Genomic DNA, 9,468 nt, shown 5'->3' with positions numbered 1-9,468 from the left:
TTAAATAGTAAATATATAATAAATAGGAACTTCTTTTCAGCTGTTTTAAAGAGGTGTAGACACATTTGTCTTGACATTAGAATCTCTTCTGAAGTAATTGATTTTTCCAGTGTAACTGATCTAGAAGATGTCTCAGAAGCTCATCTAGTCCAGACAGGCAAATGGATTGTCTAAATTCATGTATTAAGTCAGTGGCACAAGACAGCCAGAATCCGGGCATCCAAACCAACACTCTTGTGCTGCTTTGTTTGTTTCCAAGCCTTAAGAGGAAGGCAGCAGGGTCAGAGTGCAGAAAACGGAGGGGTATTAGATGTGGCTTAGTGGTGGCGTGCTTGTCTAATGTGCACACGGTGCTGCCTTCAATCACAGCACCTTTGGCTTGCTGAGCCTGGCGTGGTGGCGCACGCTTTTAATCCCAGCACTTGGGAGGGAGAGGCAGGCAGATCTCTGTGAGTTTGAGGCCAGCCTGGTCTACAAAGAGAGTCCAGGACAGCCAGGGCTACACAGAGAAACCCTGTCTCCAGAAACCAAAACAACAACAAAAACAAAGAGTGCTTGCTGAGCAATCATCAAGACTGCCATTTGGATCCCAGTACCCAAACAAAGGCTGAGCATAGTTCCACACATCTGCAACCCCAGAACTGAGGGTTTGAAGACAGGATGAATGCTGGGACTTTGTAGCTGCCAGCCTAACCAAGGGGGGGGGGGGGAGCAAGAGAGTGAGCGACATCTCCAGAGTCCCTATCTTTGATAGAGGAATGGAGGACACACAACATGTTCTCCCAACATGGCCTCTATGAGCCTGCACAGGTGCACAGCTGCACATGCACCCATACAAATCCCTGCACATACCCTCATGGACACACACCACAGGAAAAAGTGAGAGTGAGGAGGCAAAAACAGACTGCAAAGATGAGGCACTTTCTCACAGTGAACAAGAGAAAAAAAGACACCACAGATGTGAAAGAATTATCAGCTGCTGAGAAACCACTGATAGTCTGGTGTCACTGTGAGGTATTACCCGAAAGAGCCAGTCAGAATTCCTGTCTGTCTTGTTACATGTCACAAGGATTCAAGTAGCCAGAAATAGAGGTAGAGAAAGGAAAAAACAAACAACAACAAAACCAAAAGAAAGCAAGGCTGGAATAGAAGGGAGGAGACTGAGTACACCAAGTCTGGGGGAGCCTACCTGGGAGACTTTGCTGGGATTGAAATAGGGAGCAAAACCTCCAGGCAGGGAATTACATATTGGGAAACCCCTCAGTCCAAGGAAAGAAGAAAGGTAGCTGGCAGCATGAAGAACCATTAAGAGCTGGGTGTGGCAAATGCCTTTAATACCCGAAGGCAGGGGCAGAGGCAGGCAAGATCTCTGAGTAGGAAACAGCCTTGTCTACATAGAGAGTTCCAGGACAGTCATGGATACACAGTCTCAAAAGACAATTAAATTTAAATTAAGACAAACAATAACCTTTATAACTGTTCAGTATTTCCTGGCCCATCTCAGTGTATTGGGGAAACCACAGAGTTGTTTTTTAAGTTTTTTTTTTTTTTTTTTTGGTTTGTTTGTTTGTTTTTTCTGGCATGTCATCTCAGGCATAGAGGTACCTATAACGGAATCTCCCCCTTCCATTCAGTTATTTGGCTAAGTCAGAAAAATAGCTAACTGTGGGTAACCATTCAAGATATTTCTAGGTCTATCCTTGGCTCATAACAGTTCTCAAACTTTGAATCTTGTCAGGTGCCACCCACTATCTTGGCTAGTCCGAGCCTTCAACCTGCCTATGAGCCTTGCGGTTTGTGTGTGTGTGAGAGGGCATGCTCCCTCCACTGCGGCCTCCCTGCACTTCTATTTATCACAACATCCCATCAGCTTGCTTTGTCTCATAAGACAGCTGGAAGATGTCACCCCTTATTTCCCTACTTGAGAGTTCTACCCCAAGCCGTGGCTCTCAGCCGCAAAGGACGCAAACTGCAGGTCCTACTGGCATCTCCTTATTTGGATTTCCTGTGGACCAGTGAGGCCAGGAATGCTCAGGTTCCTAGAAGATTCTGGCCCTTTGAGTTTAGCACTGTATGGCACCTGGTGGCTTTCAGTGTTTCTTCTGGTCTCTGAAAATCAGTCAGTGATTTTCTAACTTTAAAAAAAATTTTTTTTTCAGTGATTTTCTAATTTGGGACTAGAAACAATTGGGGCAACCTGGACTCCATGTCATAGTTCACCCAGTTCATTTAAGTCATCTGAACTCTCCAGCTAAATTATTTGAATCCCCAGGCATAGAGATACCTAAAATGCCTCAAGATAGTTATAGGAAGTCTTGGGTTACATTAGTGCTTTTTGGTTTGTTTTTGAGACAGGATCTTATTATGTAGCCTAAGCTGGCCTGAAACTCGTATGTAGATGAGGCTGGCCTCGAACTCATAGAAATCTGCCTGTCTCTGTCTCTCATCACTAATGCTTTTTAAATGCTGCCAAATTAATTACTCTTATAGCTTCAATCTTTCCAGTGTTCACCAGGGCACTCTGGCTCTCCTTTGGGAACAATCGAACTAAGAAGGTAAATGAGTTTTTCCTAGGCAGAAAATGGTAGTCTCTCTAGAGATATAAGAAAGCGTCTACCCATCTTAGTTCTGAGTCCCTGGAAAGTAGCAGTAGACGTCACACCCAGGAAGTTGAAAAAGATTTGTTTTGTATTTCTATGTCTAATTTGAGGAAGAGGTATTTTCTGACCCAGCCCACTGGCGTGGTTTTCTGTCCCTTAGCTCAGAGTACCTGTAGCCTGGATCACCCAGCTGTCTTCACTCTTGTGCAGTAGAAATACCTTTTCAGGCTGGGGACATGGAGGAGATGAACTGGATTCCTTCTCCTGCCGCTGCCAGGTCTCTCTGCATTAGCACTTTATCTGCTCAGTGTTTCTGGCTGAACTGGGCTTATTTGTGACGCTGATGTATCAATAAAGTGGACTCTTTCCCTGAGTGCTTGTGTGACAGTCTCTGTCCTCACCTGGAAGCCGAGGAGCCAGGGCTCAGCCTGAGTGCATCAGCATTTCTGCATTAGGGCCTTCCAGCCACAAGGCCTTGTGGTTTCCAGTTCCCCCTTAAAGTCTTTGAACAGACTGGCTTTGTGGTCTACGAAACATATAGAAAAGGTACTGAACTCAGTGGCGAATGAGAACATCCATGTAAGTGCTGGGTACTCAAGCCTTCATGGACAAGGACAATCTTTTATGTTGAACCAATCAGCAGTGTGTGCAAAAAGAGTTACTTATAGAAAAAGAAGCGTTGGGCTGGAGAGATAGTTCAGAGCACTAGCTGTTCTTCCAAAGGTCCTGAGTTCAATTCCCAGCAACCACATGGTGGCTCACAACCATCTATAATAAGATCCAGTGCAGGCAGGATACTGTTTAAATAATAAATAAACCTTAAAAAATGAAAAATTATAAAGAAAAAGAAGTGTTAAGCTAGGCATGGCGGCTCATGCCTTTAATGCCAGCACTCAAGCAGATTGCTATGAGTTTGAGGCCAGCCTGGTCTACAGAGTGAGTCCAGGACAGCCAAAGCTACATGGAGAAACCCTATCTTAAAAAAAAAAAAAAAAAAAAAAAAAAAAAAAAAAAAAAAAAGGTTTATTTGGATAACAAATTAGGCTTGGGAAGGGAGAGGGTTGAATTAACCTTATATAGTTGTATCATTAGATAGTATTCCAAAGAAATGCATTTTGCAGGACAAAAAACATTTACCTTTTAAGTGTACATATATTTTTTATTTTTATTTCACATTGCTTATTTTGTATGAATCTTTTTAAAGATTTATTTATACAATATTGTGCCTGCATGTGAGCCAACGGGCCAGAAGAGGGCACTGGATCTTGGTTGCTGGGAATTGAACTCAGGACCTTTGGAAGAGCAGCCAGTTCTCTTAATCTCTGAGCCATCTCTCTAGCCCCTTGTATGTATCTTTAATACTTAAACATATGGTTAAGAAGCCTACAAGCAACATGCTTCAACTGTGACAGTGGCTCTCACATTCTAGAACTATGCTTCTGCTGCTCAGCAGGCACTGCATTCCACCTCAAACATTTTATGCTCTTTAAATTCTATTTATGAAAAATGTCAAAAGTTTAATAGAGGGCTGGAGAGATGGCTGAGAGGTTAAGAGCACTCTTCTTCCAAAGGTCCTGAGTTCAATTCCGAGAAACCACATGGTGGCTCACAGCCATCTATAATGAGATCTGGTGCCCTCTTCTGGCATGTAGGCATACATGCAGGCAGAATACTGTATAAATAATAAGTAAATAAATCTTTAGGAAAGAAAAGAAAAAAAAGTTTGATAGATCAGATTCCACCTCCAGAAAAATCTATATAATTATTTTACCTATTGCAGGGTGGTGGTGGTGCATGCCTTTAATCCTAGTACTTGGGAGGCAGAGGCAGGCAGATTTCTGGTCTACAGAGTGAGTTTCAAGACAGCAAGGGCTATATAGAGAAAGAACCCCTTTCTCAATAAACAATACAGCAAAATCTTACCTATCTTCTTAGAGACCTTTTATTTAGGGTGTGGTGTGTTATAAGAGACTAGAACACTAGGGCTAGAAAGCCAGGTGAGGTGGTACAAATTCCAAATTCCAGGACTTAGCGGGCTGAGGCAGGATTCTGAATTCAGAGTTAGCCTGGGCAACGCGGGAAGATTGTCTCAAAAAGGGGACTGGAGGAAGGCTGGAGAGATGGTTGAGAGCTCTTGCAGAGAACCAGAGTTCTGTCCCAGCACACACATCAGACATCTTACAACCATCTATAACTCCAAGTCCATATCATATGTTCTCTTCTGAGTCTTTATGGAAACATGTACATGCATGTGCACCGTGTATGCACAGGTGTATACACACATACACAGGGGGTGTTGGGGGAGAGAGGGGGAGACAGACCGAGACAGACAGACAGAGACACAGAGAGGAATAATTTTTTTCTTTTTTAAGCAGAGGAAGAGACTAGTTCTGGGGATGGGGATGTAACTCAGTGGAGGTGTGGCTAGCATGGGTAAAGCCCTGGCTCTGATCATTAGCACTACAGAGAAACAAACAGAAGGGAGATGAGGAAGATATGGTAAAATTATCCCAGAACAAACACTGTGCAGTAAGCTGGGTGTGGTGGCACATGCCTGTAATCCCAGCACTCAGGAAGCAGAGGCAGGCGGATCTCTGTGAGTTGGAGGCCAGCCTGGTCTACAAAGCTAGTCCAGGACAACTAGGGCTACACAGAGAAACCCTGTCTCTAAAAACAAAACTGTCCAGTAGACATAAAGAAACATTTCAGTGTAAAAGACAATGAGTGATTCTGGGAAGGTTCCCTAGTTAAAGCCAGAAACAGAACACTTGAGGCCCTGAGCTCAATCTGCAGCATTTATGGGGGGGGGGGGGGGGGGGGAGGGGGGAAAACTGTCTCATGTGTTTGGATGTTCTCAGACTATAAGATAAATTATAAATATTTGAAGGCCAGGTGCTTTATCTCTCATGTAGAAAGAGGAAACGACTAACTTTATTCCCAAGAGAATGTAATCATGTGTTATTTGGATCAACTATGAATAGTATATATACATTTATAATAAATATTTACCTTAATAGTATGATATAATAATAGGTATATTAAGGATAGAGGATGCAACTTTTTTTTCAAAAATGTTTTAGACTTCAGTGTAAGTGTGCCTTATTTCCTATAGTTAAAACGTAGAACAATGCACCAACTAAGAAATTAAGAAATAATAGCACTAGGCCTGTGATTCCAGCTACTCAGTAGAGGCTGAGGCAGGAGTACTTCAAATTCAAGGCATGCCTGGGCTACCAAGTGAGTTAAGGCTAGCCCAGACGATTTAGTGAGGTCTCATCTCCAAAAGAGCATTGGTAGAGTCCTGCACTGATATGAACAAGACCCTAGGTTCAACCCAGCCTCCAGTACCACAAACAACAGTAAAAACATGCTGTTTAGAAATATGGAGCTAAATCACAGAGAAGGTAAAACTATAAGGCATTTTAGAGATGAGAAATTGAGTGTAGAGGACTAGAGCCAATCCTGCTGCTTTTCATTATAAGTCTCAGCGATACTGCATGAATAAAAATTAATGCTGTGCAACTTTTCCTGGGAAACTCTGAAACACCTACTTACCCCCAGAGACAGCAGCTGAACAAAGATACAAACTCAAGTTCAGCTGGCGAACTCAGAAGCATGGACGACTTTGGGTGGCTGTCACTGGCATCCCAACCCCAGTCAACCTTGCACCACCTATATTCCCTTAGCACCCTGCCCCCCAAAACCACATCATCTGGGACAGGGTTTGTACTGCTGGCAGCAGGGAGGGGAAAGGAGTCTATCTCGTCTCTGAGGTGAGGTCTTCTTGGGAAGGTCTGGAGCAGATGGTCACAGCTGCTGATTTCAAGATGACAATGGCTGGGGGCAGGGCGGAAGAGATGGCTTAATAGTTAAGAGCACTGGCTGCTGCTCTTGCACCAGTTAAAACTGTTTTGTTATTTTAGGAACCCAAGAATTTAGCAGCCATGGTGGTACCAGCTGCTCTGAGAACAGAAATGACATTCTGGCCCCACAATTACTGGTACTATGATGGGCACTAGTCAGTGATAGCATGTTTGGTTAGGCACACACACGTGGTTTCCCAGAGTCCAGAAAACCTCATATGAAAGGAGACTAAATAAGACAGACAAACTGACAGGTATACATGATAAAGTAATCAGTAAACTAATTCAGACTTTGTTAAGTTTGGTGATGGCTCCTCTTGCCTTCCCAACCACTGCCCACAAGGAGACCTTTTCAGGCTTTCCTTAGAGATGAGGACTCAGATCCGGTGTAGAGAACCCTGGCCCTGCTAATCAAGAGGAATGGAGTAGGGGCTGGGGGTGTAGCTTAGTGGAAAAGAGCTTGCCTGGCATGTGTGAGGCTCTGGGCTTAATCCCTAGCATGGCAAAGGAAATAATAAAGGGAATAGGAAAAAAAAAAAAAAAAAAAAAAAACAACCTACAGGGAAGCCAGTAACAGGGCAGGGAGGAGGGTGGATGCTCATAGTGCCGAGTGTAAATGGAACGTAAGAGTGTAAATGGAACGGCTCTGATGGGTCCTAGTCAGAAGTCTTTCCTTCCCTGCATCAGTTCCCCAGGTTCTGCCATCTGCACTTTGGACCTCTCAGCCTCATTTCTTGTGGGTCAGAAAGAAATCAAGCAAGGACTAAAGTAAGTACTTGTTACCCCTGAGACAACTAAATGAATTTCCTTCCCTCCCTTTTTTCTTTCCCTGATCCCCACATTAATGATTGGATCTCAGTCTCCAGGTCCAAAGATTGTAAGACAAAGGTTCCTATGCTCAAAGGGCCTACAAGATTTTGGTGGGGGATGGGAGCATAAAGGAATATATGAAAACACAATTTTGCCATAATAGAGTAAGTTAGGAAAGAGATCCGCAAAACCAGACACGTATGCTTGTCAAGGAAGGCTTTCTGGCATTAAAGATCCCTGATCTACAGGAAAGAATCACACACATATAAGCAGGGCAAAGGAAGAAGACCCAAGCCTTCCAGGGCTATTAAAATCAGCTGACATTACGTTCACTTTTGGCAGATATAGTTCTAAGATCCAGTGTCTTCGTTTGGATTTTATTGCTGTGAAGAGACGGCATGACCACAGCAACTCTTATAAAGGGTGACATTTAATTGAGGCTGGCTTACAGTTTGAGAGGTTTAGTCCATTATCCTCATGGTAGTGTGTGGGCAGTTCTGCATCTTGATCCAAAGGCAGCAGAAGGGGACTGTGTGCCGCATTGTGCGTAGCTTGAGCATGTAAGATCTCGAAGCCTTCTCCCACAGTGACACCCTTCCTCCAACAAGGCCACTCCCCAGGGGTCAAGCATTCAAATACACGAGTCTATGGAAGCTGTTCCTATTTAAACCACCACACCCAGTTTCTGTAATTGATCTTTTTACCTTAACCTGAAGCTCCAGTCTATGGGCAGTTACACTCCACTAATGGCTGCCACACTGTGCATTCTAGAACAAAAAAATTTCTAGTAGCCACACTGAGTTTTGTTGTTGTTGTTTGTTTGTTTTTTACTAGGCAAAGAATTTTATTAACTCATTTCAAACTTTATTCCCAGGCTTCTTCAGCTTAACTTGGCACAAGGAATGGATTGTGTATAAGCAAAAACTGAAAAGAGATGCAATATCCAGGGGGCTTGGGTTTAAAAATATTAGAGATCTAGATTGTTTTGTTTGAGACAGGGTTTTCTCTGTGTAGCCCTGGCTGTTTTGGAAATCTATTTGTAGACTAGGTTGGCTTGGAACTCAGAGAGATACACTTGCCTCTGACTCCAAGAGTGCTGGGATTGAAGGTGTGTACCAGCACATCTGGCTAAAAATCTAGATTTTTATCAGATTCATAAACAAAATAATTTTTAAAAGCACACTTCTATAAGTGCTACCTTCTCCAGAAATCGCCTCAATTCAGTTTGTTTCATTCTTAGAAGCCTCTTCAAAAATTTCCTCCAGATCTTGAACCTTCTCCTCCCAAGTAGCAAGTGGTGCTTTTCCATCTACAGACTGGTTAGGCAGAGCTTCAGCCAGTCCCCTTCCACTAGTCATGCTGTCTGCACCAAGCTGCTATAGGATGCTGGGGAGCATTTCTGTCAGCTGCTTTGTCTTGGCGTGACCTGTAATAGTGAAGGCGTTTGCCACCAGAAATGCCTCAACTTTAGGATTGTGAAAATGGATTATTGCTTCTTGGTTTGTAAAACATGTTCACTTCTTCGGTATCAGAGATCTTGTTTGCCCCTAACTTCTTTAAGAACTGTAATTTCTGCTGTGGCTGTTCTGTGAACCACCTTCTTTCTGTGGGTGGTTCCTTCCCCACCAATGGGAACTTGTGCCTGCAGTTTGGAGAGTTTTTCCTGCCTTCATGATCGATTCTTTCATCTTGTTGGAGTGGAAATGGGGCCATGGGGTGGGAGCATCTAGGGTTCACACTCACAAGGTCTCAGGCAGACTGGCTGAGTTAAGGCACACACACATGGGGGCACACGGTGGCATCTAGAGTGAAAAGTTTTTAAAGCAAAATTTAATAATTATTTTAATCCAATATTAATCACTATTCAAAATATTTAATCAGTATTCAAAATGTTTATTTTATGTGTATGAATGCTATGTCAACATGTACACATGTGTACCACCACACGCATGCAGTGCCGTTTGGGAACAGAAGAGCAGAACTAAACCCCTGAAACTAGAATTACAGAAGGTTCTAAGCTGGCACGTGGGTGCTGAAAACCAAACCTCAGTCCTCTGCAAGAGCAGCCAAGTACTCACAACTTTAATCGGTATTTTAAAATAAGGCTTTTGTTTTTCTCACGCTGCCTTTGAAGTACAGTATACATTTACACCATAGCTCCATTTAGACTACTCACATCTCAAATGTTCAATTGC

The 9,468-nt window shown here is 43.2% G+C and overlaps 1 pseudogene; it reads right to left on the bottom strand.

Moving 5' to 3' along the window:
• Positions 1–8,493: 8,493 nt before the first annotated feature.
• On the bottom strand, positions 8,494–8,961 carry LOC127192305 (transcription factor BTF3-like; annotated as a pseudogene).
• Between the last annotated feature and the right edge of the window lie 507 nt (positions 8,962–9,468).

Source organism: Acomys russatus, chromosome 7 (assembly GCF_903995435.1).
Source record: "Acomys russatus chromosome 7, mAcoRus1.1, whole genome shotgun sequence".
NCBI lineage: Eukaryota > Metazoa > Chordata > Mammalia > Rodentia > Muridae > Acomys > Acomys russatus.
Note: the sequence above shows the minus strand (reverse complement) of the source record. Positions and strands in the feature narration are given on the sequence as shown.